This window comes from Fundulus heteroclitus, chromosome 16, assembly GCF_011125445.2.
Source record: "Fundulus heteroclitus isolate FHET01 chromosome 16, MU-UCD_Fhet_4.1, whole genome shotgun sequence".
Lineage (NCBI taxonomy): Eukaryota > Metazoa > Chordata > Actinopteri > Cyprinodontiformes > Fundulidae > Fundulus > Fundulus heteroclitus.
The window spans coordinates 2,682,814-2,709,392 of NC_046376.1; the positions used below are offsets into that span (position 1 = coordinate 2,682,814).

A 26,579-nucleotide genomic window follows, 5' to 3' on the forward strand; every position below is an offset into this window, starting at 1 on the left:
TGCAGCAGTCAACATTAGAGAGGAAGAGTCAGTTAACTCCCTGTGAGCTATAGACCTCTGCCCGTATTCAAAAAGATTCCTAAATATATTCCTTATAATTTTATCTCGGTAAGATAAAAGTTATTCACAAAGCATCTCAGGCCTTATGAGAGCTCCTAAATTGAAAAAATGTAGTGAGGAGGACTTTTAACGAGTCTGACAAAGTGGGAGAGAACACCATTTGCCTCAGTTCATGTAATTTTAGGTAACATTCTTGTTTTGATTTAGCCATATTTTATTTAGTTTATAGTCTGCAAAAGTATCCTATCCCAGGTTTGTGTATGTTTTGCATTTCTACATATTATTTACTACAACATCTTGGTTTAAATCAATTCACAATTCCAGTTTGTATTTATTGTTTGATCATTTAACTTGTGCATTTTATTTTGGTGAACTTTCCTTAGTTTTACCTCACTTCCTGTAATCATAGCTTCCTGTTAGAGCTGAGGTCACAGGAAGGGACCAGATGAAGAGGGGGAAAAAACAACTATTTAAATTTGATGCAGTCAAATTTAGGCATTGGGTAAAACCATTCTGTGTGGATTTAATTTTACATTGTTATAGCCAAACTCATAAAGACATAAAGATGTTGCTAAAGTGCATTGAAAGAAACAATAGTTAGTTCAAACAGGAACTGTTTTAGGGGTACGTGTTTATGGAAGAGTCCATTGGAGGCTGTTTTGTCTGCCTGGAAAGGGTATTTAAGTGCACCAGTCCCTCCTGCAGCAAAACAGCCAACCCCACAACATGAAGCTGCCACTCCTGTATATTAAAGTTTGGATGTTATTCTCAGGCTTGAAAGCTTCCCAGGCACAAGACCTGCAACCCCACTATAACCATCAAAAATGGGCAAGACATTGAAATTGTTCACCAGTATAAATATCTTGGGTCTATTATAGACAACAAATTAACTTTTAACAGCAACACAGACATGCTGTGTAAGAAAGGGCAGCAGTGCTTATACTGCCTCAGAAAGCTAGCCAGGTTTCAGGTTGACAAGACTCTGATGACCATGTTCTACAGATCCTTTATAGAGTCCATACTCACTTTCTGGTTTGCTCTTCTTATCGTAAAAAAATAAAAAAATTACACCTTAATAATCCAAGATTATTAAGGTATGTAGTAAAATCAAAGGCGTCCAACAGAAAAACATGACTGAAATTTACAAAGAGCAGGTAATTAGGAAGGCTGAGTCCATCTTGGATAATTACACCCATCCCCTACACAACCAGTTTCAGTTTCTACCCTCTGGTTCCCGTTTTAAATATCCACCAGTCTATGGCAAGCCGTTTTAACATAAATTCGGTTTCGTCTGACCATCCGTAATTACATTCCAGATATCTTAAATTGCATTTTGACTAGACAAAACTACATTTTGACTATCCGGAATGGTAATTTAAGATATCTTTATTTACATTCTTACTAGGAAGAATAATAATTCAAGATATCTTCAATTACATTGTGACTAGTCAAAATTCCATTCAAGATATCTCAAATTACGTCACCGGATTCGTCATTGAAAGCGTCACACATCCGTAGTTGTAATTTAAGATATCTCGAACGTAATTATGACGAGTCAGAATTACAATTTAAGATATCTGAAATAAGGCATTGCGTGTAAGCCCCTTATTGGCTGTAAACTGCCCAAAGCTGCCTGAACATTCAATGGCGCTGGCTGTTTTCAACATAATTGTAAGAAAATGCCACAATATAGAAAGAGCTTTTTCAGTATGGGATATGCAGAGAGGGCGAAAATAGTATACTTGAAGAATGCTTAAGAAATTTGCAAAGAATTTCGGATTTACTTGCTGCCGACACACACAATGCACTGAAAAACGGCTAGCTGAAAGCGCTACTATCGACTCATGTCCAAGCTGGAAATAAGGAATATTCTTCAGCTCGGGCCAGTTCAGTTAACAGCCAGATGCAGTTTTTATACTGTGGTAAAGCTATCTGCCTCTTCGGAAATTATGGTAAAGCCAGCTAGCTCTTGATTTTGACATGCTAGACGGCACAAGGCATTACAGCACCCTCCTTTAGCTTCTCTGAAAACAAAAGCGCACGCCTCCGGTTCCTGTGTGATGAAATATGGCAAGCCGTTTCGTAATTCAAGATATCAGCAACGTCATTTTGACTAGTCAGAATGTCAATTTAAGATATCTTAAATGAAAAAGCTGAATAATTCAAGATATCTCTAATTCATTTAGAGATATCTTAAAAGGAATTTTGACTAGTCAAAATTACAATTCAAGATATCTTAAAAGGAATTTTGACTAGTCAAAATTACAATTCAAGATATCTTAAATTTAGTATTTACTAGTCAAAACTACATTTCGCCTATCCAAAAATACATTTAAGATATCTTGAATTATGGTGGCATTTGAGATATCTTTAATTGGAATTATGACTAGTCAAAACCAAATTTAAGATATCTTGAATTGTAATTTTGACTAGTCGTAATTTAATTGTAGATATCTGAAATGGGTATTTCAGATAGTTAGTAATTCATTCGAGATATCTTGAATTGACGTTTCCATACAACTCAATGGAAAATCTGATGTCATTTCGACTAGTCAGAATTTAATTAGAGATATCTGGAATAGGTATTTTGACTAGTCAAAATACAATTAGAGATATCTTAAATTGCTAAAACGTCTAGTCATAAAACAATTTGAGATATCTCAAACGTATGGGCGGTAAAACCTAATTTATGTTAAAACAGCTTGCCATACCAGCCCGGACAAATAGATACAACATTCCTTTCTTCCCTCTGCAGTCCAGCTGCTAAACGCTACCAGGAAAAGCAGATAGTCACACGTTGCATACATATAGGCCTTTGTTTTATTCATTCTCTGCGCTGCACATATTTATATATATTTATTCACCTTACTTTTATATTTTATGTGTTTCTTGTGTTTTTATGTGTAAAGTGTGAATGTTTATTACTACTGCACAAAAATTGCCCATATTGGGACAAATAAAGTTACTACTACTACCTTCTTTCTCCAAATATAACAATGGTCTTAATGTTCAATTTTAGTTACATCAGACCATGTCTCCAAAAATGTATTTCCCTATCCCTGTGTGCGTTTTCAAACTGTAATTTGGCTTTTTTGTATTTCTTTTGGAGTAATGGCTTCTTCCAGTCAGAGTAGCCTTTCAGCCTGTTATGCTATTATGATGTGACAAACTGCAACTCCCAGCATGCAACACAGTTGATATGGCCGCCCCGATATAAACCTTGTCTGGTCACCCTGGAGACTGACTATAAAAGACGAAGATGACCCATTCTCCTTCTTCTTTTCTGGCAGTTTGCCTTGTTGAGAAGATCTTTAGTTGTCTGTCACGTTGGGCCCCCAACATGGCACGTGATTAGATTAGTCCGAGCTTCGTCAAATCACTTTTCCCCTGCATCCAATAGGGAGGTCTTGATTTTAATCCATCCATCCATCTGTAACAGAGTTACAAATGTACTTTTTTAAAAATTATTTCTAATTAATTTTATATTGAGAATTTGTGAATTTTATCTTATTCAGTTATGTTTATTTGTTGTTTTGTTGTTTTTTGCCTGTGGGGGTCGCCGTTCTGCACTCTGCCTTGTTTGTGTCTCCTGGGCTTCCGTAGTTCATTCCAGCCCTCGTAGCTCCTCCGCCTCCCCCTTTTCCCTCACAGCGTTGTTGCGCGCTGCTGTGGGTAAGTCAGAGGGAAGTTCGCTGCTACGATATATGCTTGTTTTACTGTATGGATGTTGTTTATGTTTGAGGTCTCTACCATATCTCGGTTATTATTATTTGTTGGTGTGTTGTTTTGCACTTTTGATCGTCATTGGGTTTTTTTTATGAACCGTTTATTGTAATTTCTTTTTTTTATTTTGGCGCGAACAGCCGTTGTTAGTCCAACAAAGCTCGGTTGAACATTGTTTTTATTTTAATTTTTAGGGCTGGAATGCAGGGAAACTGAATTGAAGAGGAGGTTAATTTGTTTTTACTCTTCTTTCCCAGGTATGTGTTTTTATCCTAAGTTATACTTTTTTTATCTTTGTTTATTTAACTCTGTCCCACCGTGTTGTGTTGTTGTGGTCATTAGGTGGCGTTTTTCTCCTCTTGTTTTTAGTTTATAATTTTTGTGAAGAGATTTCTTTCTTTTGTTGACTTTTGTATCTGAGAAGAAAAAAAGTTGGTACACAGCATTGTTGCGCGCTGCTGCGGGGCTGGAATGCAGGGAAACTGAATTGAAGAGGAGGTTAATTTGTTTTTACTCTTCTTTTCCAGAATAAAAGCTTTCATTGAAACCTGGTCGAATGTCGTCATTGATGTCACCCATTACTTAAGTTTTAATATGCTACAAACTTCAGTTAAAGCTGTTCAATCCTGTAAAAATAAACATAAATCCATGTTCATGAAACATAAAGACAATGCCTCTTCTTGGATTTGGGCAAATCTTAGAAATACAATGGTCTTGACTTCCGGCAGCGGCTACGCGTACAGCTCCGACCAACTCTGACATTTTTCATAAAAAATGCCGCCAAACTCACTAGAAATCTCTCATCTACCCAGCCGATTAGTACTTGACCGCCAGTGCCTGTTAGAGTTACAGTCATGTAGTTATTTTGGACTTTTAACTTCTACGCTCGACTGTTTACGTGGCTGCGGCGCACTACGGGCACCAGTCCCAGGGGTCTGTGAGGCAGCGGAATCAAGCAGCTCACGCCGGTGGAGAGCGGTGTAGCCGGCCGAAGAAGTGCGGCTGCTGCGGAGGCTTAGTAGCTAAGCTAAAGGCTAACCCCCATAGATCACCGCTACCATCCATCCTGCTCTCCAACGTCCGCTCACTGGACAACAAAATAGACCATTTACAACTCGAGCTCTCTGCAAAGAGGGAGTTTATGGACTGCTGTACTCTCATCCTGACCGAGACATGGCTCACATCATCAATCCCGGACAACGCCGTTAGCCTGGAGGGGATAGCTACTTGTCGCGCCAACAGAAATAAACAACTCAGCGGTAAGACCGGAGGAGGTGGACTCTGCGTTTACATCAATAACAACTGGTGTAAAAATGCTAGATTAATCACAAGTCTTTGCTCTACGGACATCAAGCTCATGATTATTAGCTGCAGACCTTTTTATCTGCCTAGACAGTTCACTGTTGTTATTATCACAGCGGTTTACGTTTCTCCCAGAGCAAACACAAAAGAGGCTATGAGTGTCCTCTATTGGACAATCTCTGAGATGCAATCTGCACACACAGAGGGGGTTTTCATCATTGCTGGGGATTTTAACCAGGCAAATATGAAAACTGTTCTCCCTCATTTCTACCAACACGTGGATTTTGCAACTCGGGGAGAGAACACTCTAGACTTAGTTCACACAAAAATAAAAGGTGCATTCAGAGCAGTCCCCCGCCCCCACCTGGGCTCTTCAGACCACCTTTCTGTGATGCTTATTCCTGCATACAGGCCCCTGCTGATCAGAGCTAGACCTACAGTGAGGCAGGTGAGGGTGTGGACTGAGGGAGCCATGGAGGCGCTCCAGGACTGTTTTGAGTGCTCTGACTGGGACATGTTCAAAGCTGCAGCAACTTATGAGGACAAGATCAACGTTGATGAGTACGCCATGACTGTGTCAGCCTACATCAACAAATGCATTGAGGACGTCAGCACCACAAAGACCATCGTCACCCGAGCCAACCAACGACCCTGGATTACTGTGGAGGTCCGTCAAGCGCTAAAAACACGGAACTCAGTCTTCAAGTCTGGTGACAAGGAGGCACTCAGGACAGCGAGAGCCAACCTGAACCGTGCCATCAGGCTAGCAAAGCGGAACCACAGTCAGAAAATCCAGGAGCTTTTCCATGAAGCCAGCAAAACCAGCATGTGGAAAGGCATACGGGCGATCACTGAATACAACATTCCCCCCCCCCCCCCCCCCCCCGGTGGGTGAAGTTGATGCTGACTTTCTTAACGGACTAAACCACTTCTTTGGGAGGTTTGAGGCACTAAACAGCACTCCAGCAGTGAAGGCTGTTTCCCATCAGGAAGAGGAGGTCCTCTGCCTTGACACAGCGGACGTGTGGAAGACACTGAGGAGAGTCAACCCGCGGAAGGCCCCAGGTCCCGACAACATACCTGGGCGGGTGCTCAAGGAGTGTGCAGGTCAGCTGGCTGGTGTTCTTGCAGACATTTCTAACACCTCACTAGAGCAAGCCACAGTGCCAGCATGTTTCAAGTCTGCCTCCATCATTCCGGTGCCGAAGAAACCTCAAGTCACCTGTTTCAACGACTACCGGCCTGTTGCACTGACTCCCATCACCATGAATTGCTTTGAAAGGCTGGTAATGGAACACATTGTCTCCAGTCTCCCCCCAACAATCGACCCGTTCCAGTTTGCCTACCGACGGAACCGCTCCATTGAGGACGCCATCTCCTGGAGGTGTGTCAGACTCAAGTGGACTGCCACTGTAGGGCGCCTGGGGAGCAGTCGGGGGTTGAGGGTCTTGCTCAGGGACCCTGAGAGCAGGCAGTTGGGATCGAACCGGCTACTTGCATCCTTCTCAGAGTGCAAGCTTGCTGCTCTAACCTCTCGGCCAGCACTCCCCCAAGAGGAGAGGAGGTGGAGCAGCTGGTGGGCTGGTGCAGAGACAACAGCCTGATCCTGAACGTGGAGAAGACGAAGGAGATCATCGTCGACTTCAGGAAGAATTGGCCGCACCATGCTCCACTGCTCATCAACAGCTCAGCCGTGGAGGTGGTCAGCAGCACCAAGTTCCTGGGGGTGCACATCACGGACAACCTCACCTGGTCTGTGAACACCACGTCACTGGTGAAGAGGGCACAGAAGCGACTGTACTTCCTACGGAGGATGAGGAGAGCCCACCTGCCCCCGCCCATCCTCACGACCTTCTACAGGAGCACCATAGAGAGCATTGTGACCAGCTGTCTCACTGTGTGGGGTGGAGGCTGCAATGCATCCGACTGGAAGAATGTGAGGAGAGTGGTGAGGACAGCAGAAGAGATCATTGTGGCTCGTCTTCCCTCCATTAAGGACATCTCATCTCAGCGCTGTGTGTCCCGAGCCCGTAACATCATCAGGGACCCCTCACCCCCCACCATGGACTGTTCTCCCTGCTGCCTTCTGGGAAGAGGTTCCACAGCATCCGCTGCAGGTCCACCAGGTTCTGCAAAAGCTTTTTCCCTGTTGCCATCAGACTGTTGAACTGCTGAACTTTAAACTGGACTCTGCACCACATTTGCATATTTGCACATTTGCACCACTGCACCTCTATCTAGCATTACAAATGCTGCCAAACTCATAGTTTTTATTTGCATTCATGCACAAATGCCCTTTGCACAAATTCTGCACATACAAATGGTTTTAAAAATACTCACCTGTACACTGTGATCGCACACTGTCTCTCCTGCATTGTTTACATTTCAATTGTTTTCTTTTAAATCACTGCTGCACCTTATACTGTAATTTACTGTAATTTACAAGCTGTATGCAACGAAATTTTGTTCTGTACGCACTCTGTGCATACAAAATGACAATAAAGTCATCAAAGTCTAAGTCTAAAGTCTAAGTCTAAGATGCTTCCCCTGGAGAATTAGCCTCCAACGTAAGCAGGTTCTAACAAGTCATCAACTCAGGACCTTCTATAGCGAGAGTCTGTCTTCCCCTATGGTATCAATTTCTGGTTCTTAAGCTGCAAACTGCTGGAGAGAAATCAGTGGAGAAAGATTGTCAATACTTACAGAGAAGTAATTTTTTCTCCGCTCTCCATTCTCCTGGAGATCAACCATTAACAGTGTGTTCACAAAACCATCTACATTATTAATGACCTTCAGCATCGCTCCCATGGTCGGTTTGTTACCCCTACCCTTTAGAGAAAGATGCAACAGAATTTGAATGGTTTCTTTTTCTGTTTTTGGCTTGAAATTTGACTATCTTGACTTATTTTTATAAGTCATATTTAATATTATCAGTCTTATTTAATATTTCAGAAAGGCCATCCATCCATCCATCTTCTAGACCCGCTTATGTCATGTTCCTGACAAAATAAAAATCTCCTGCAGGTAATAATCACAGAAACCAAAGGAAAGTTTGAAAGGTTTATTGGTAAATCTGCACAGTGAGATGATTCTTCTTGCTTTAGATCAAGAATCCAGGACGGCACTAGGGGAGAGGTTAGTGTGTTACTGTCTGAAACTGAAATGGGTCTAGAATTTGTTGTAAAAGAAGTGGAGATGATTTCTTACTGGTGCAGAGGTGGTGAACTTATCAGCAGAGGCTGAGGTTGGCAGCAGATTGGTTGAAGTAGTTATTGTCTCTTTCTGTCCTTCTCTTCAAGGTGGAGGTTTGGGCGATGGAGAGTGCACCAGGAGGTGAGTGACCAATAAGTTACAGATGAGCCCTTGTGCCAGGAGGGTGGCCAGAGGAGTGGTGTGGAAATTCTTAGGAAGAGTTGTTCAAACAGACTAAGAGAAAAAGAAAAGAATTAGTTGGAGTCCAATAACTGTTAAATGACAAAGGGAACATATTTTTGGTAAGGAGAGAGTGCCAGTATAAGTGTAAGAACCCCAGGAATCTTAGACACAAAGAGGAAAAGAGCCTGATTACCTCATGTGTGAGGACAACAACCTGGCATCTGCCTCCAGAAACTTGGTCCTATTTCATGGGGGAGGAAAGTAAGTTTCTACCTGAAACTGAAATTGGTGGAGAATGTGTTTTATAACTTTGTGATTGTCTACCTTTGTCCTTCTTGAAGTTTTTGATTGGTGAAACCAACTTTGGAGGATGTACAGGCAGGAGTGCGGTCAGAGAACCAGTGTGGAGGTTTTTAAGGAGATTTCTCAGAACAGACGCAGAAAATGGAAGTCAGTACTTTAGAATCAATGATCTGAGCATTGAAAAGGAAAACAGATTTATATTAATGAGATACAGCAAAAGGAAATGTAACAACTCAGGAATCTTAGTTACACAGATTCTTAGTTACACAGATTCACAGAGATTTTGATTACCACTTGTCAATCTGAAGACTCCTTTGGGAAACCCAGTCCTATTTAAGATGAAACATAGGTGGGTTAGTATCCGAAAGGAAAATTGGTTTGTAGAAGGAGGGGAGACAGTGTCGTACTGGTGAAGAGGAAGTGAGGATATCCACTGAGGCTGAGGTTGGTCAGGAGATTGGTGGAGTTAATGATTGTCTCCTTCAGTCCTTCTTTTCCAAGTGAAAGTTGTGGATTGGCAAAATGTTGGAGGGTGGACTGGCAGGTGAGAGCGCGATGAGTTATCGAGGAGCACTTGGGCAAGGAGAGCAGACAGAGGAGCGATGTAGAGGTTCTTAAGGAGAGTTCTGAAAAAAGACACAGGAAATGAATAACGACATGTTGGAATCCAATGTCTGACAATCGACAATAAAAACAGATTTCTCAAGGGAGGGACAGCAACAAGAAATGTAAGAATTCAAGAAGTCCATGACACACAGAAGAGTAGTGTCTGATTACCACTTGTGTGAGCAGAACATCTGAAGTCTCCCTCAGGAAACCCGGTTCTATTTAAGGTGAGACATAGGTGGGTTAGTATCTGAACTGAAATGGATTGAGAACAGGTTGTAGAAGGAGGGGAGACAATGTCGTACTGGTGAAGAGGAAGTCAGGATATCGACTGAGGCTGAGTTTGGTCAGGAGATTGGTGGAGTTAATTATTGTCTCCTTCGGTCCTTCTTTGCCTAGTGGAAGTTGTGGATCGGCAAAATGTTGGAGGGTGCACTGGCAGGTGGTGAGAGAGTGATGAGTTATGGAGGAGCACTTGAGCCAGGAGAGCAGAGAGAGGATTGGTGTAGAGGTTCTTAAGGAGAGTTCTGAAAAAGACACAGGAAATGAATAACAATACATTGGAATCCAATGTCTGAGAATCGACAAAGACAAACAGATTTCTCTAAGGGAGGGACAGCAACAAGAATTGCAAGATTTCAAGAAGTCCATGATACACAGAAGAGTAGCGTCTGATTACCACTTGTGTGAGCAGAACATCTGAAGTCTCCCTCAGGAAACTCGGTCCTATTTAAGGTGAGACACAGTTGGGTTAGTATCTGAAATAGAAATGGGTTGAGAATGTGGTGTACAAGAAGGGGTGATGGTTTCTTACTGGTGCAGAGGAGGTGAGGATATCCACTGAGGCCTAGGTTGGCTGCAGATTGGTGATAAGTGGAGTTACTGATTGTGTCCTTTTGTCCGTCTTTTCACGGTAAGAATTGTAGATCGGACAGGCAGGTGAATGAACGATGAGTTATAATGGAGCACTTATGCCTGGAAGGCGGCCAGAGGAATAGTGTGTAGAGTCTTTTGGAGAGTTCTTAGAACAGACAGAAGGAATGAGAAACAGTACGTTGGAGTCCATTATCTGAGCATTTACAAAGATAAATTTATGTTAAGGAGAAACAGCAAAAGGAAATGCAAGAACTTCATCAGTCTTAGCTACACAGAAAAAGAGATTTTGATTACCAGTTGTGTGAGCAGAACATCTGAAGTCTCCCTCAGGAAACCCGAGTCCTATTTAAGGTGAGACATTGGTGGGTTAGTATCTGAAACTGAAATGGGTTGAGAACAGGTTGTAGAAGGAGGAGAGACAGTGTCGTACTAGTGCAGAGGAAGTCAGGATATCCACTGAGGCTGAGGTTGGTCAGGAGATTGGTGGAGTTAATCATTGTCTCCTTCGGTCCTTCTTTTCCTAGTGGACGTTGTGGATCGGCAAAATGTTGGAGGGTGGACTGGCAGGTGAAGAGCGATGAGTTATTGAGGAGCACCTGAGCCAGGAGAGCAGACAGAGGAGCGATGTAGAGGTTCTTAAGGAGAGTTCTGAAAAAAGACACAGGAAATGAATAACAATACAATGGAATCCAATGTCTGAGAATCGACAAAGAAAACAGATTTCTCAAAGGGAGGGACAGCAACAAGAAATACACACAGAAGAAGAGCATCTGATTACCACTTGTGTCAGCAGAACAATCTGAAGTCTCCCTCAGGTAACCGGGTCCTATTTAAGGCGAGACACAGGTGGGTTAGTATCTGAAACAGAAATGGGTTGAGAATGTGGTGTACAAGAAGGGGTGATGGTTTCTTACTGGTGCAGAGGAGGAGAGGATATATGCAGATAATGAAGTTGGCAGGAAATTGGTGGAGTGAATGATTCTTATCAGTATCCTGGAGGAGAGGTAATGGGATTAGTATCTGAAACTGGAATGATTTGAGAATGTGTTGTAAAAGGAGTGGTGAAGATGTCTTACTGTTGCAGATGAGGCGATGATATCCACAGAGGCTGAGGGCAGCACAAGATTGCTGTATGGTGGAGTTGGTGATTGTCTCCTTCTTTCCATCTTTTCCAAGTTGGAGTTGTGGATTGGTGAAAGGTTTGATGGGTGCACTTGAAGGTGATTTACTATGCATTATAGAGGAGGATTGTACCATAAGGGTCTCCAGAAAAACAGTTTGGTGATTCTGAAAAAGTGTCAGACTTGGGTTTGAATTCCCCTTGTGGCAGGAAAGGCATATGGCTTAAGATATGTCAAGTCTAAATGAAAGTTGTACTGGCTTGCTGTACTGACCCCTGAATAGGGGAGCTACTTAAAATAATCCTCCAGTCTGAGAGGATTTCATGAGCGGGGGTCAATAACCAGTAGTCAACAGGTGAGAGGTTAGCTTACACGCTGGTTAGGTCACCAGTCCACCACAGCTGTATTTACCATTTTTTAGGAATCATAAGTATGAGTTTTTTTTGTTTTTTGAATGACCTCAGGCAGGAAGGTAATTGTAAGGTTATGGCTGGATTTTGTTTTTTTAATCAATCTGTTTTGTTCCATACTTTAACGAGTGTCACAAGACAGGGAAGATTTAAAGTTCTGACTAATAGCAGAGGTTGAAGTTAGTTTTAAAGAAACAATAAAAGAAAGAGTTGGGAGCCTTGACCAAAATAAACAAAATGAAGAAACCTCAGACCAGCCAACCAGCTGATGATCACATCTGGGCCATCTCCCTGTCAATTCAAGTGCTAGAACCCAAAGAGCAGAAAACAGGACTACTGCTAACTCCCAACTCAATTACAAAAAAGATTCTGTAAAAGCACGACTTGTTGACTGGCATGCTGGGGGATATAGAAGGGAGGAGCTGGGACCAAAGCTTTTCCCACATTTTGGTCAAAATGTCTACCTCAGATCATGTAAAATAATCAAGATGTTTTAATAGAAAATGTTCAAAGTGACACTGGATGTTTAAAATTTGTAAAGGAGCAAGGTGAATCCTTAACAGTTTAAAATAGCCACACCATTCTTCCAAACAGTCTTGATGCTCAGAGGGGATTCCCACCCTGATGCTCCTTCCCACCTGCCACACCCGGAGAGCCAGACCGTTGCTGCTTTGACCTTTCCCTGTGTGACTCTGGCTCCTTCGTCCGAATGGGCACAGAGGCGATGCTTCTTTGTGGCTGTGTCCTCTCTTTGCTGCCAGCAGCCTGCAGCTGTGGCAGGCTCTTCTTCTGCCATCTGGATCACAACCACGGGGGGAATCTGCTTGTGCTTCCTAACCAGCAAGTTCATGGAGGTCTATATGGCGTCTTTGAAGGGTGCAGGGGTGAGCTAATGATTGGCAACATCTTTCTTTGCTGCTTGTATGTTGCAGCTCACCCCATTAAGAGCTCAACCTCCCTTACTGGTAAGTACGGGAATTGTAAGGAGCCAGGCTGCGCCCACTGGTCTACGGCAGCACTGCACTCTTTGACCAGGTGCCTCACCGACTCAGGCGCGCCACAACCAGGTCGGGAGTAAGTAGATACAGTTGACATGCCCTGGGAGTGCATGACGGTCCTGACTGGGAGAATCCCATGAGCCATCATTCATGATATGTTATGAAGACTGTTTTAAAGAATAGGATAGTTCATAGTTGGTCACACTTTAAAAGAGACATCCAGCTGTTGTTGGGTGAGAGATGGGGTTTACCCTGGAGATATCACCAGTCCATCAAAGAGGTATCAGAGGTGACCAGCTTTTTTTCAATGTATCTCAGACATAGAGGTAATGGTAAGCTTTCAGACTGGTTTCCTATTAAATAACCTGTTCGTGTCCATATATTAAATTGGGTCCCAGGACACAGAACATGTACATTTCTGACCAATAGCAATGGTTGGACTGAGGTTAAATAAAATTTTAAATAAAAATGAGTCCAGCGCCGAGTGAATCTGTTAGCAGTGTTTTAGCAAGGGTAGGGAGCGTGACTCATGTCTAGAGGTACCAGTCCTCAACGCAGCTGTCCTGTGCTTGAGTCCTCATGGAGAGACAGATCTTTGCTTCATGTCTCTCTGTCCCATTTTCTTTTCCATTTAATAAACACTAGTGCCTCAAACAAACTAGGGGTTTAACATCAAGTGATCCCCAAAAGGTTTTAAGCTTTACCTGAAAACTTACTTCAACCACTTCTACCAAGGACAACAGTGGCACAGGAGCTAAGAGATGGCCCTGCAACCAGTGGGTTGTTTTGTCCTTGAGAAAGACACTTCACCTGCTTTGCCTGCTAATGGTGGTCAGAGGGCCCGATGGTAGATTAGATTAGATTCAACTTTGTTGCCATTACACAGGTACAGGTACAAGGCAACGAAATGCAACCCTAGAAGTGCAATAGCAGCAAGTGCAGGATAAACAATGGTTCCATAAGTACAGGACATGGGTTTTTACTGAATAAATATAGAGATGGATACTATACAGTTGTATTTTATGGAAGCCTGGCTTCTGTTAATCTGCCCCAGGGTAACTGTGGCTGCAATGAAGTTTACCACCACCAGCGTGTAAATGAATGGGTGCATGACTGAAAGTAGTTTAAAGCGCTATGGGGTTGTCAGACTTGATAAAGCGCTATACAAGTACAGGCCATTTGCCATTTGCCATTTACTAGAAGGAGGCCCTGAAACACATGGGCACATGGAGGATAACAGCAATGGCAGTTTAAATCAATCACAGCTACAGCCACTGACCAAAAAACAGAATCACCAAGTCAGCACCCAGTAGAAATGGTCCAGCTTGGTTTTATTCTCCTCCACAAGCAGACCACTGGCAGGTGTCAAAATGAATCATACAGGAAGCCGCTAAGTCCATATAAGCCCTCAGGGGGCACAAGTGATGACAATATAAGTGAGGTGATGGTGTCACAGGTAGTTACCGGTGTGTCTGGGAGTCAGCTGGAACAGTGAGCAAAGGTCAGCAGACACAGAGAAAGACTCGTAGACGCATCAGACAGCACCACCAGCAGGTGGTGGAGTTGGATAGAGTTGTATTGCATGCGTTCATGGAGCTGTTTGTAGAAATCCATTAACCTGGCTAATGAGACATACAGATGTCACAGTGACCAAAGATGGGACCAGACATCTGTATGCCCCACATGCCAGGTAATGGCATGAAACACTCACACAGGCTCATTACTTAACATGTGGAGTATAAAGATGTCATGGTAAACCATGTTGGAACCAGACATCTATATTCCCCACATGTAAGGCAATGGCATAAAATGCCCACCAAGTCCCGTTCCTTGGAATGTAGGGAGTACAGATGTCTGGATCCAATATTGGGCCTCAATTAACATCCATTCTCCTCACATGCCAAGAAATGGCATATAACACCCACCTGGGCTCAATGTCCTCCAAGTGGGGCTTATAGATCTCTGATTCCAACATTGTTTACCATGACAACTACATGGTCCACATCACAGACAATGACACGACAGACCCACAAAGCCTAATTAATTCACAATACGATATCATGGTAAACAATGTTTGAACCAGACATGTATATTCTCCACATGCCAAGCAATGGCACAGAATGCCCACCCAGTCCCAATCCCTGGCATGTGGGGAGTACAGACGTCTGGATCCAACATTAGTCCACGATAGCTATGTTTACATGCACAGAAATTTCAAAATTGGATTAAAATGTATTTGGATTATTCCATTTATATGGGTAAACAATTAATTAATTAAATCATAATGTGCATGTATATGCACCTGAATTTATTCAGAATATAACCACTCTGACATACGCAGTTCTGAAATTTCCCCCCAAAAAAGTACATCTATCTTTGCTAAACTACAGAAATAGTAAACAAAGCAGTATTGTACAAATATGCTTGTCTTCAGAGCTCCAAGAATGGACTTGTACAATGTTGTTATTACGGTGGAAACGTTACTGAGTAAGCGACAATTTTGAGCTCATTTATGTATCGAACAGAAAGGTTGCATCGGGAACCACGACAGTTTTACTTCCTGACGTATTTCCGCTAACATTGGAAAACCTCACGTTAACGTTGATCGCGAGGCAGGCGGTGAATTGGGGTGGGGGCGGTGGGAAGACAACAAGTTTTGCGCGGACGACTGGCGGACCGGGAGGGGGGGGTGGGTGTTGGGGGGTTTACGATGAAAATTTTTGCGCGGACAACTGGCGGACCAGGGAGGGGGGTGGTCTGGGGTTGTACGCCGACAATTTTTGCGCGGACGACTGGTGGACCGGGGGAGGGGGGGGCGGTTGGTGTGGTACGACGCCATTTTTTGCGCGGACGACGGGCGGACCGGGAGGGGGGGGGGGTGGGGGATTTGGGGTTGTACGCCGACAATTTTTGCGCGGACGACTGGCTGACCGGGAGAGGGGGGGGGTTAGGGGTTCTACGCCGACAATTTTTGTGCGGACGACTGGCGGACCGGGAGGGGGGGGGGTTGGTACGACGACAATTTTTTGCGCGGACGACTGGCGGACCGGTAGAGGGGGGGGGGGTGTTTGGGGTTGTACGCCGACAATTTTTGCGCGGACGACTGGCGGACCGGGAGGGGGGGGGTTGGTACGACGACAATTTTTGCGCGGACGACTGGCGGACCGGGAGAGGGGGGGGGGGTGTTTGGGGTTGTACGCCGACAATTTTTGCGCGGACTGGCGGACCGGGAGGGGGGGGGGGTTGGTACAACGACAATTTTTGCGCGGACGACTGGAGGACCGGGAGGGCGGGGGGGTGTTGGGGTTGTACGCCGACAATTTTTGCGCGGACAACTGCCGGACCGGGGGGGGGGGCTGTGGTTGTACGCCGACAATTTTTGCGCGGACAACGGGCGGACCGGGAGGGTGGGGGTTGGTGTGGTACGACGGCATTTTTTGCGCGGATGACGGGCGGACCGGGAGGGGGGGGTTGGGGTGGTACGACGCCATTTTTTGCCCGGACAACTGGCGGACCGGGGGGTGGGGGTCTGGGGTTGTACGGCGACAATTTTTGGGCGGACGACTGGCGGACCGGGAGGGGGGGGGGTTGGGGTTGTACGCCGACAATTTTTGCGCGGACTACTGGCAGAGCGGGGGGGGGGGGGGGGGTTAGACGACAAGTTTTGCGCAGACGACTGGCGGAGCGGTGGGGGGGGGCGTATCCATGTTTTTTTGCCTGTTTTTTCCCTGCCATTCACTATATGCACGCGCGAAAGCAACAACAAAAAAACGCGTGTTAATGTCATATAAACATGCAAGCATATCGAGTTAGTTTTTTTTTTTTTTGGAATGTTGGCGAGGCGGTAGCGTGAGTTTGGCGAGGCGGCTGCCTTGCCAAGATAGTGCTGCGGGAAACACTGCCGCCAAGCATTCATATGCTTGCTGATCGGATGATCAATCAGCATAAACCACCCCTGTCATTTGGTATACAATTAAATTTTGACTGAGCTTAATTCGATTATCATATTCCAATTGGCTTGTTTATATGACGCTTTCGACCGTTTATTCCTATTACTGTTGTCCATGTAAACATAGCTAATGACATCTGTGGGCCCCACATACCAGACAATGGCACTGTCGAAATGGGATATAAAAATGTCATGATGACCAATGTTGGAACCAAACCTATGTATTCCCCACATGCCAGGGAATGGCACCCATTGAGTCTCATTCCATGACATTTGGGGTTTACATATGTCTGGATAATGTACTGGAACACAATAAAATATCTATGCCGGGCAATGGCACAAAACACCCACCCAGACTCATTGTCTGGTTCCAACATTGGAATCCTTGAAAACTGTACCCCACATGCTGGGACATGGCAAAAATGTCCCACCCAGTTTCCATGCCTGGCCTTTGGGATGTACACACATCTGAGCCACAATGACATTTGTACACCCCACATGCCAGTCAATAGCATGAGTCGCCCACCCAGGCTCAATATCTGTTATGAGGGGTGTACAAATATCTTGATAGAATATTGGGTAACAATAACATCTGTCTGCCCACACATACCAGGCAAGAACACAAAACACTTGCTCAGGCTCATTGTTTGGCACATAGCACATATAGATGTCTGGTTATAGCATTACTAACCATGACAACTGTAGGTCCCAAATGCCAGACAACAGCTTGAAACACCCACTCAGGCTAATTCCCTAGCATGTGGCCATAAAGATATCATGGTGGCAAATGGAGCAACCAGACATCTGTAAGCCCCACATGCCTGGCAAAAACATTAAATGCTCACCCTGGCTCATTGCCTGCCATGTGGGGCATACAGATCTTTTGTCCCAGCATAAAAAAACACGATAACAGTAAGCTCCACATATCAGGCAATGGCACAAAACACCAACTCAGACTCATTACTTAGTATGTGGGGTATACAGATACCTCGGTGGTCAATGGAGGAACCCGCATCTGTATGCCCCACATGTGCTGCATACACACTAAATTCCAAACTGTTCTTACTACCATGATAACAGAAAGCTCAACATATCAGGCAATAGCACAAAACACCAACCCAGATTCATTACCTAGTATGTAGGGTATACAAATATTGTGGTGGTCAATGGAGGAGCCCCACATCTGTATGCCCCACATGCACTGCATACACACTAAATTCCAAACCATTCTCACTACCATAACAGAAAGCTCAACATATCAGGCAATAGCACAAAACACCAACCCAGATTCATTACCTAGTATGTGGGGTATACAGATACTGTGGTGGTCAATGGAGGAACCCCACATCTGTATGCCCCACATGTGCTGAACAGACACTAAATTCCAAACCATTCTCACTACCATGATAACAGAAAGCTCAACATATCAGGCAAAAGTACAAAACACTACATTATTTACTTAGTATGTGGGGTATACAAATATTGTGGTGGTCAATGGAGGAACCTCGCATCTGTATGCCCCACATGTGCTGAACAGACACTAAATTCCAAACTGTTCTCACTAACTGGCATGTAGGGCTTACAGACATCTGATACTAAAATTGATCCCCATGACAGCTGTATGCCCCACACACCAAGCAAAGGTAAGAAAGGCCTTTCAGGCTTCTTGCTTCATATATGAGATGTACAGATGTCTGATTCCACTATTAGTGTTATGATTTATTGGTGTTTATATTTTAATTTTCTTTGTGTCTTGACTGTGATAATTTTCTTCTTAGGTTCTGCCTAATCTAGTTCTTTTATCTGTTTGTTGTGGTTATTAAAGTGTTGCCAAATTAGTTCCTTTCCTTAGGCTATTTATTGTGTGGTGTATTGCTTTGGTTGATTCTTTTGTGTTGTATTTGTAGTCATGTTACATCTATATTGTTAAATGTCTGTTTGACAACGGATCTAGTTTGGAGTGCTGTGTGGCACGTTTTTTAATGAAAAGAGGGAGCGCGCAAGGAACGTAGTCAGTGTGAAGCTGGCTTAAGTCTCAGCTGATTCAAATCTCACCTGATTGCTCTCCATTCTCTCTCCTTTAGCTGCAACTCACCTTCACTGATTAGCCCTTCTGCTTTGCCTGTCATTTCTCTTCAGACTATATAAGCTTAGCAGTTTGTTTTTCTACCCACTCCATCCTCCTGTAATAATAGCCGTTTCAACATTTTTCTGTCTGGTCCTTTGTAAAAGCTCTGTTCTCCTTGCAGCAGCATCATGACATAAGAATCCAGTCGAAACTCGAATCAAGTAGACATGGGCTTCAAGAGGTTTAAGATCAGTATGGATAGTTACTGCATGAGCGGCTCCTCAAAGGCCCTAGTTCACCATTTAAAGACTAGATGTGGCAAACACTTCAAGAGCTGAGCGGAGGAATGTGATGCTTTTGTTCCCGCTGCCAAGAATTTGTCCAGGTCTTCTGTCCCTGCTTCCAAGGGTATAGCTAATGTCTCTGCTTTCGGGGATCCAGCTGACACTTCCTGCTTGCCTGCTGCTTCATCCTCGTATCTCAAAAGAAGCGACACCATAAGACCTTCAAGCCCGTTCAGGATAATCAAGGGGGCTGGATGGTTCCTTTCTGGATGTCCATTGCAGCAAAGCTGTCGTGCTCTGTATTGTGGTTTTCATCAGAGCATATTGATCTACTACATGAGAGCCCAAGACCCTACTTCATGCCACCTGACAGCCCAATACTCAATTCATCGTAACCCCAGAGTCCCCTCCTGACTGCCAAAGAGTCTCCTCATTGTCACCTCAGTCTGCTCAATGTCACTCCAGGGTCCACTCGTCTCCTCAGAGCCCAAAACCCCAGACTGTTGTGTCTCCAGAACCAGTGTGGGGGTTTGTCTGTTTCCCTTCCTCAGGCAGGGTGTGACAGGTGCTGCAGGCTGACAGGTGCAACTTGTCAAGAGCCAATCAGGAACTGGATAAAGGGGAGCAGTTTCCGACAACAAATGCCAATTCTAAGCCTTGGATCTTTGGAATTTTCTTCGCTGTGGTATTCTGGTTCCAATCCTCGCTTCCAGGTCATCGTTGTTCTCCTCCGGGATTACCTGTGATCAAATCCCTGTGCAAGGTACTCCATCTCCAGCCTGTCCACCCTCAAACGTTCAGCAGCAAGGAAGAACATTGCAACTACCCAGCTGCCACCAACTTCTGTTTTGAGACATACCTACCTCTTTCTTGAGTTTCATGTTTATGAGTTTGACGGTGTCTGAGATCAATTTGGTAGAGAAAGAAGTTGAAAGTGAGGGTTTTAAGAGGGAATACTGTTGGTACCAGTGGAGAAGGGGAGGGGTGGTTGTGAATGAGCAGTTAATGGTTTGCTTTTTTGTATTAAAAAATGTCATTAAGTTATTGCACTTAACTATTGTGAATGTGGAGGTAATGTTATCTTGTGGTTTGGTGTGTTTTGGAAATGTAGAAAATAGAGTGCTGGGGTTTGATGAATTAGAATTAATAATGTCTGAGTAGAATTTTAGATTTGAGTGCCAAGTTGTGAGTGTTGGCAGAATCTTTAAAAGCTCTGGAAAGGACAGTGAGACCATTTTTTCTATAAAGATGTTCAAATGTTCTGTGATTCTTTTAGAGTTCGGGGAGTTTAGATGTGTACCATTGGACTGAGGTGGAAAATGAGACTGTAGCTGTTTTAAGAGGGGCTAACTGATTAAGGACGGAGGAGAGAGTGTGGTTGTAAAAATTGACCAGATCAATGATTGTGGGATCAGAGGGAAGGTGAGATAGAGATTACAGTGGATGAAGAGGAAAAAAGTGTGTTTGGAGAGAGTGACTTCCGGTTCTTATTGTCCGTGTGGGTTTGGAGGGGAGGGGGGGGGTGCTAATGTCCAAAGTAATTGCCAGATGGTCAGAAATTGTGAGGTCAGTAAGTCACAAATTATTAATGGCAACATGGAGACTTGAGCAAACCAGGTTCCATATGTGTCCATGTGTATAAGTGTGTGAACTGACATGCTGTGTGAGCTGGAGACAGTTTAAGGTGTCCAAGAAATCACATGTTAATATAGCTGTGGGGGGTGTGGATGTTAAAGTCACCAAGAAGCAGGTCAGATGGAGAGATGGAGGATAGCTGTGTGACAAAATCTATGAAATCTGAAATAAATGAGGTCCATGGTTTAGGGGGGCAGTAGTTGACATCAGCAATGAGTGACTAGGCACCGGGCAATCTGAAGGCAAGATGTTGAAGAAAATTCAACCAGGATGGAGATGGGGCAGAGTGAGAGGTCACTGTGATGCATTACAGTGATGCCTCCTACTCGTCGTTCCAAATGGGGGTTATCAAAATTAGATGATTAGATGATTGATCCACATATCTGGATCAATCATCACCATCAATGGCTCCAGATCCGTCACTACCATTAGTACCTCGTGTTAAATCTCATCTTCATCCCAGCCTTCTTTTCCTGATCACAGTTCTCCAAAGGTTTCAGAACAGGCTACTTTGTGTTATTCATCTCAATTCTCTGACATGGTTGTCCAGGTGAACCTACCTCTGCCATCATTGCCAGAGCTCCATGGAGACACAAACCGGCTTCCTGCTCTCCAGGGCTGCGTCAGTGGATCTCCAGGCCTCTATGTTGCTCTCCAGAGTACCACCTTGGTCTCAGGTCTCCAGAGCTACCTCATGGGTACCAGCGGTTCGGCCACTGTTGACCAGAGCTCCTCTCTGCTCCACACTCCAGCCTGGAGTTCTATACTCCAAAGTCCAGCTACAAGTTCCAGCTTCTGGTCCCGGGTTCCAGTCTTCATAGTCCTGCCCAGGTTCCATTCTTCACAGTCCTGCCCAGGTTCCAGTCTCCATAGTCCAGCCCAGGTTCCAGTCTCCATAGTCCAGCCCAGATTCCAGTCTCCATAGTCCTGCCCAGGTTCCAGTCTCCATAGTCCAGCCCAGATTTCATTCTCCATAGTCTAGCCCAGGTTCCAGTCTCCATAGTCCAGCCCAGGTTCCAGTCTCCATAGTCCTGCCCAGGTTCCAATCTCCATAGTCCTGCCCAGGTTCCAGTCTTCATAGTCCTGCCCAGGTTCCAGTCTTCATAGTCCAGCCCAGGTTCCAGTCTCCATAGTCCAGCCTAGGTTCCAGTCTCCATAGTCTAGCCCAGGTTCCAGTCTCCATAGTCTAGCCCAGGTTCCAGTATCCATAGTCTAGCCCAGGTTCCAATCTCCATAGTCTAGCCCAGGTTCCAGTCTTCATAGTCCTGCCCAGGTTCCAGTCTTCATAGTTCAGCCCAGGTTCCAGTCTCCATAGTCTAGCCCAGGTTCCAGTCTCCATAGTCTAGCCCAGGTTCCAGTCTCCATAGTCCAGCCCAGGTTCCAGTCTCCATAGTCCAGCCCAGGTTCCAGTCTCCATAGTCCAGCCCAGGTTCCAGTCTCCATAGTCCAGCCCAGGTTCCAATCTCCATAGTCCAGCCCAGGTTCCAGTCTCCATAGTCCAGCCCAGGTTCCAATCTCCATAGTCTAGCCCAGGTTCCAATCTCCATAGTCTAGTCCAGGTTCCAGTCTCCATAGTCTAGTCCAGGTTCCAGTCTCCATAGTCCAGCCCAGGTTCCAATCTCCATAGTCCAGCCCAGGTTCCAGTCTCCATAGTCCAGCCCAGGTTCCAATCTCCATAGTCTAGCCCAGGTTCCAATCTCCATAGTCTAGCCCAGGTTCCAATCTCCATAGTCTAGCCCAGGTTCCAGTCTCCATAGTCTAGTCCAGGTTCCAGTCTCCATAGTCTAGTCCAGGTTCCAGTCTCCATAGTGTTTGTGTGTGTGTGTGTGTGTGTGGTGGGGTTAATATCATCATCTGTACACCTCACATATCCACCAATGGTAACAGAAAAACTCCCAAACAGCCTAAATACATAGCATGAGGGGCTTACAGATGTCTGGTTCCATCATTGTTCACCAGGACATCTGAATGCTCCATCAGCTAGGTTAATGGATCTCTACAACCCACCTTCACATGAACCTACAACACAAACCCTATCCAACTCCATCAAGTGCTGGTGATGCTGTCTAAGGAGCCTGCGAGACAGACTCTGTGTTCACTGACCTTCACCTGCTGCTCCGACTGACTGCTGGACGCTCCGGTAGCTGCCTGTGACACCACTGCTTCACTCACCGTGCCACCACTCATGCTCTCTGGTGGCCCTTTCTGACGTAGCGGCCTCCTGGAGTCAACATTTTTGACACCCGTCGTTCATCTATCTGCCTGTGGATGAAATAATGTCCGATTCAGACCATGACTATTGGGTGCTGACTTGGTGAAGATTGGGTGAAAAGATTTGTCAGTGAATGTAGCTGTGTTGATTGTTTCCAAAGTTGTTGGAAACCTGCCCGGTTTAACCGGACCACTTCAGGTGGCCCTCAGGACTTTTTAAAGGGTTTGGAGAGGGCTTTGCCGACAAAAGAGAAAACCCTTTTAAGGATGGGTTTCTCTGCTGTCTTCAGTATTTTCTCTTTACAAAGAGAAGGTGTTGCCTTCTCTACATTCGAGTCCTTTAAATCTAGCAAGATAAAGCGGTCGGCCTGTGACCAGCCAGTCTTTCCAGAGACCGCTCTCAAGATGTCAAGTGTCTGCTCCTCAGACACTGATTGTTTCAGCCCTGCGACATCCGTCTCCTCCTCACTGGGTTCCTCTTTAACAGCCAACGACTGCTGCGGTGCAACTCTCTTGTATCGCCGCTGAATGTATTTTTGGAGGAACGTTTTGATCTTCACTCCAACTCCTTTGTTCTGCTGTTTTGTTGTGATTACTGGAACAGCTCTGTCATCCAACCCTTGATTTTTACAGGGTTCAATGATATCCTCTGAGATATCTTGGGTCTGTAAACGTTGTTGAGCGATGATATTTTTGATCTCCTTGACCTCTGATGGTTCCTTAGTGATGGATGTGTTCACCATCTCCAGCTCTGACTCCTTATCCTTAGAGATAAAATATTTTACATTCATCATTTCAGAAATTTCCTCATATATAAATTCATCCACCCTCTAAAGATCTGATTTGTTCTTTTTAAAGATAAATTTCTTTACCTTGCTCACTCCTAAAACCTCCTTAGAGATGAATCTGTCCACCATCTTCAGCTCTGACTCCTTTTCCATAGAGATAAAATAATTTACCTTCATTATTGCAGAAATCTTATCAGATATAAATGTATCCACCATCTAAACATCTGAGTCTTTAGTCTTTAAGATAAAATCATTTACCTTGTTAATCTCTGAAAGCGCCTCAGGGATGAATTTTTCCACTATTTTCAACCCCGACTCCCTTTCCTTAGAGATAAAATAATTTATCTTAGGGGTTGTTCAAAATCCTAGATATGTTCACAAGTGTTCAAACTCTTTTTTCGGACGCAATAAACCTATTGTTTGATAAAATTGTTTTCTGCACATGTTGCAAAAAAGGAATACACTGGTATAGATATTTTTAGAAAGCAAACTCAACATTTTAATATTTTAATATGAACTACATATATTGATTGGGTAGAAAACTTTATATCAGTACTTTGTTCAAACGAAGGGAAAAATATTATGTTTAGCATCATCATCTGGGTTGGTTGTTGTTATTTATAGTTCAACTTGTTCAAATGCATGCAGTTTTTATATAAAACTGTGGAGTAGTTAAAACATCCCATTGCTCAAACGCACCAATCCCTTAGAAACCGAAGGGTTTTGGACTCATTACATACAGCACTGTGACTTTCTCGGTAAAATCCATGTCCACCACGGTGAGTGTTACAGACAGGAGAAACTGGCTAACGTATAGATGCTCCTCCTATTTGATGACCCAGTAAAGCGAACGTGGGTGAAATTGGCTTTGTTTTCTCTGTGGATTGTTTGCAAGAGAGAGGCGAAATGTCAAGCGACCAACAGCAGGGAATCAAGGAGAAAAATTAGCCTTGTTCGTATTTGGTGTGAACGCACCCTAAGGGAACGCCAGCCGTTAGCGCAACATGTTTTCAGAGCTGTTATGTGTTGTTAAAATTTATCAAAATAAGACGACACAACTAATCTCCTACTGACTTTATGCAGGACCTTTTGCAGCATGCAGGAAGAAAATGAAACGCAGAGATACGCGTTCTGAAAGCTGGCCACTGGCAATAGCCCTGGGCTCTGAGGGAAGGGCAGAGAAGCAAGGCAAAAACAAAGCACAGTCAGAAACGCACGGTTCAGAAACACTTCAGGCCAAGGTGTGTGCAGACAGATATTTAGCCGGCTGCTGTCTGTAACGCAGCAGTAGCATGAGCAGGTCTCTTGTTGCGTGGCACGATAGCTAGCTAAAGGGGTTCTGTTGAGAAAATAAAGCCAAGCCCAAATAAGTAACCTCATGTTCAGAAACAAAGCCAACAAAAATACCACCTGTGACTCACAAAATTTACAAGTGACTTTAGAAAGAAATGAAAAACAGTTTATAATAAGCAAATTGGGCAACACTGTTACCGCCTCTCTGTCAACCAGTTTGCTATGCAGGAGAAGAGCAAAATGTGCTAAAAATACGGGCCGTATTACAGCAGGTCATCATTTATGCGTACACAAGACCCCCACCACCAAAGAGTAGGGTTTGTGCACATGTGAAAGGGCTGGACATTGGAAACAACCCCTGAATCAGTTCAGTAACATCATCAGATATAACTTCATCAACCATCTAAAGTTCTGATTCCTTTATTTTAAAGATAAATTAATTTACCTTGCTCATTTCAAAAAGCTCCTCAGAGATGAATCTGTCCATCATCTTCAGCTCTGACTCCTTTTCCTTAGAGATAAAATAATTTACCTTCATCATTGCAGAAATCGTATCAGATATAAATTTATCCACCATCTAAACATCTGAGTCTTTTGTTTTAAAGATAAAATAATTTACCTTGTTCATCTCTGAAAGCTCTTCAGAAATGAATTCGTCCACCATTTTCAGCTCCAACTCCTTTTCCTTAGACATAAAATAATTTACCTTAGGTGTTGTTCAAAATCCTAGATATTTTCACAAGTGTACATACTCTTTTTTTCAAACGCCCTCCCCAAAAGCGTACATAAAAAGGCTGATTTTGGCAAGCCCCAATTTAGTATAGTAGAGATATTCAACCTGTTGTTTGATAAAATCTCTGTCTGCATGTTTTGTAAAACAGGAATACACTGGAATATATATTTTTAGAAAGCAAAGTCCACATGCAAACAAAACATTTGAATGTCTTACTATCAACAACATATATTGATTGGGTAGAAAACTTTATATCAGTACTTTGTTCGAACAGAGCGATAAATATTATGTCTATCATCATCATCTGGGTTGGTTGCTGTTATTTATAGTTCGTCTTGTTCCAATGCATGCAGTGTTTATTTAAAACTGTGGACTAGTTAAAACACCCAATTGCTCAACTGATTCCTTCTTTTTAAAGATAAAATAATTCACCTTGTTCATCGCTGATAGCTCCTCAGAAATGAATTCGTCCACCAGCTTCAGCTCCAACTCCTTTTCCTTAGACATAAAATAATTGACCTTAGTTGTTGTTCAAAATCCAAGATATTTTCACAAGTGTACAAACATACTCTTTTTTTCAGACGCCCTCCCCAAAAGCGTACATAAAAAGGCTGATTTTGGCAAGCCCCAATTTAGTATAATTGAGATATTAAACCTATTGTTTGATAAAATCTCTGTCTTCATATTTTGCAAAAAATGAATACACTGGAATACATATTTTTAGAAAGCAAAGTCCACATGCAAACAAAACATTTGAATATCTTACTATCAACTACATATATTGATTGGGTAGAAAACTTTATATCAGTACTTTGTTCAAACAGAGCGATAAATATTATGTCTA

At 43.8% G+C, this 26,579-nt stretch overlaps 1 long non-coding RNA gene across 1 annotated transcript in view; it reads right to left on the bottom strand.

The window, feature by feature from the left end:
• LOC118566277 overlaps positions 1-15,434 on the bottom strand; it is a 67,492-nt gene extending 52,058 nt beyond the window's left edge. The window contains exons 1-6 of the long non-coding RNA XR_004932918.1: positions 14,054-15,434; positions 11,322-11,473; positions 11,160-11,238; positions 11,024-11,071; positions 10,676-10,893; positions 9,541-9,587 (exon numbers count right to left, since the gene is read on the bottom strand). This is a non-coding gene — a long non-coding RNA (uncharacterized LOC118566277). The remainder of the gene's footprint in view (positions 1-9,540; positions 9,588-10,675; positions 10,894-11,023; positions 11,072-11,159; positions 11,239-11,321; positions 11,474-14,053) is intronic.
• Positions 15,435-26,579: the final 11,145 nt, after the last annotated feature.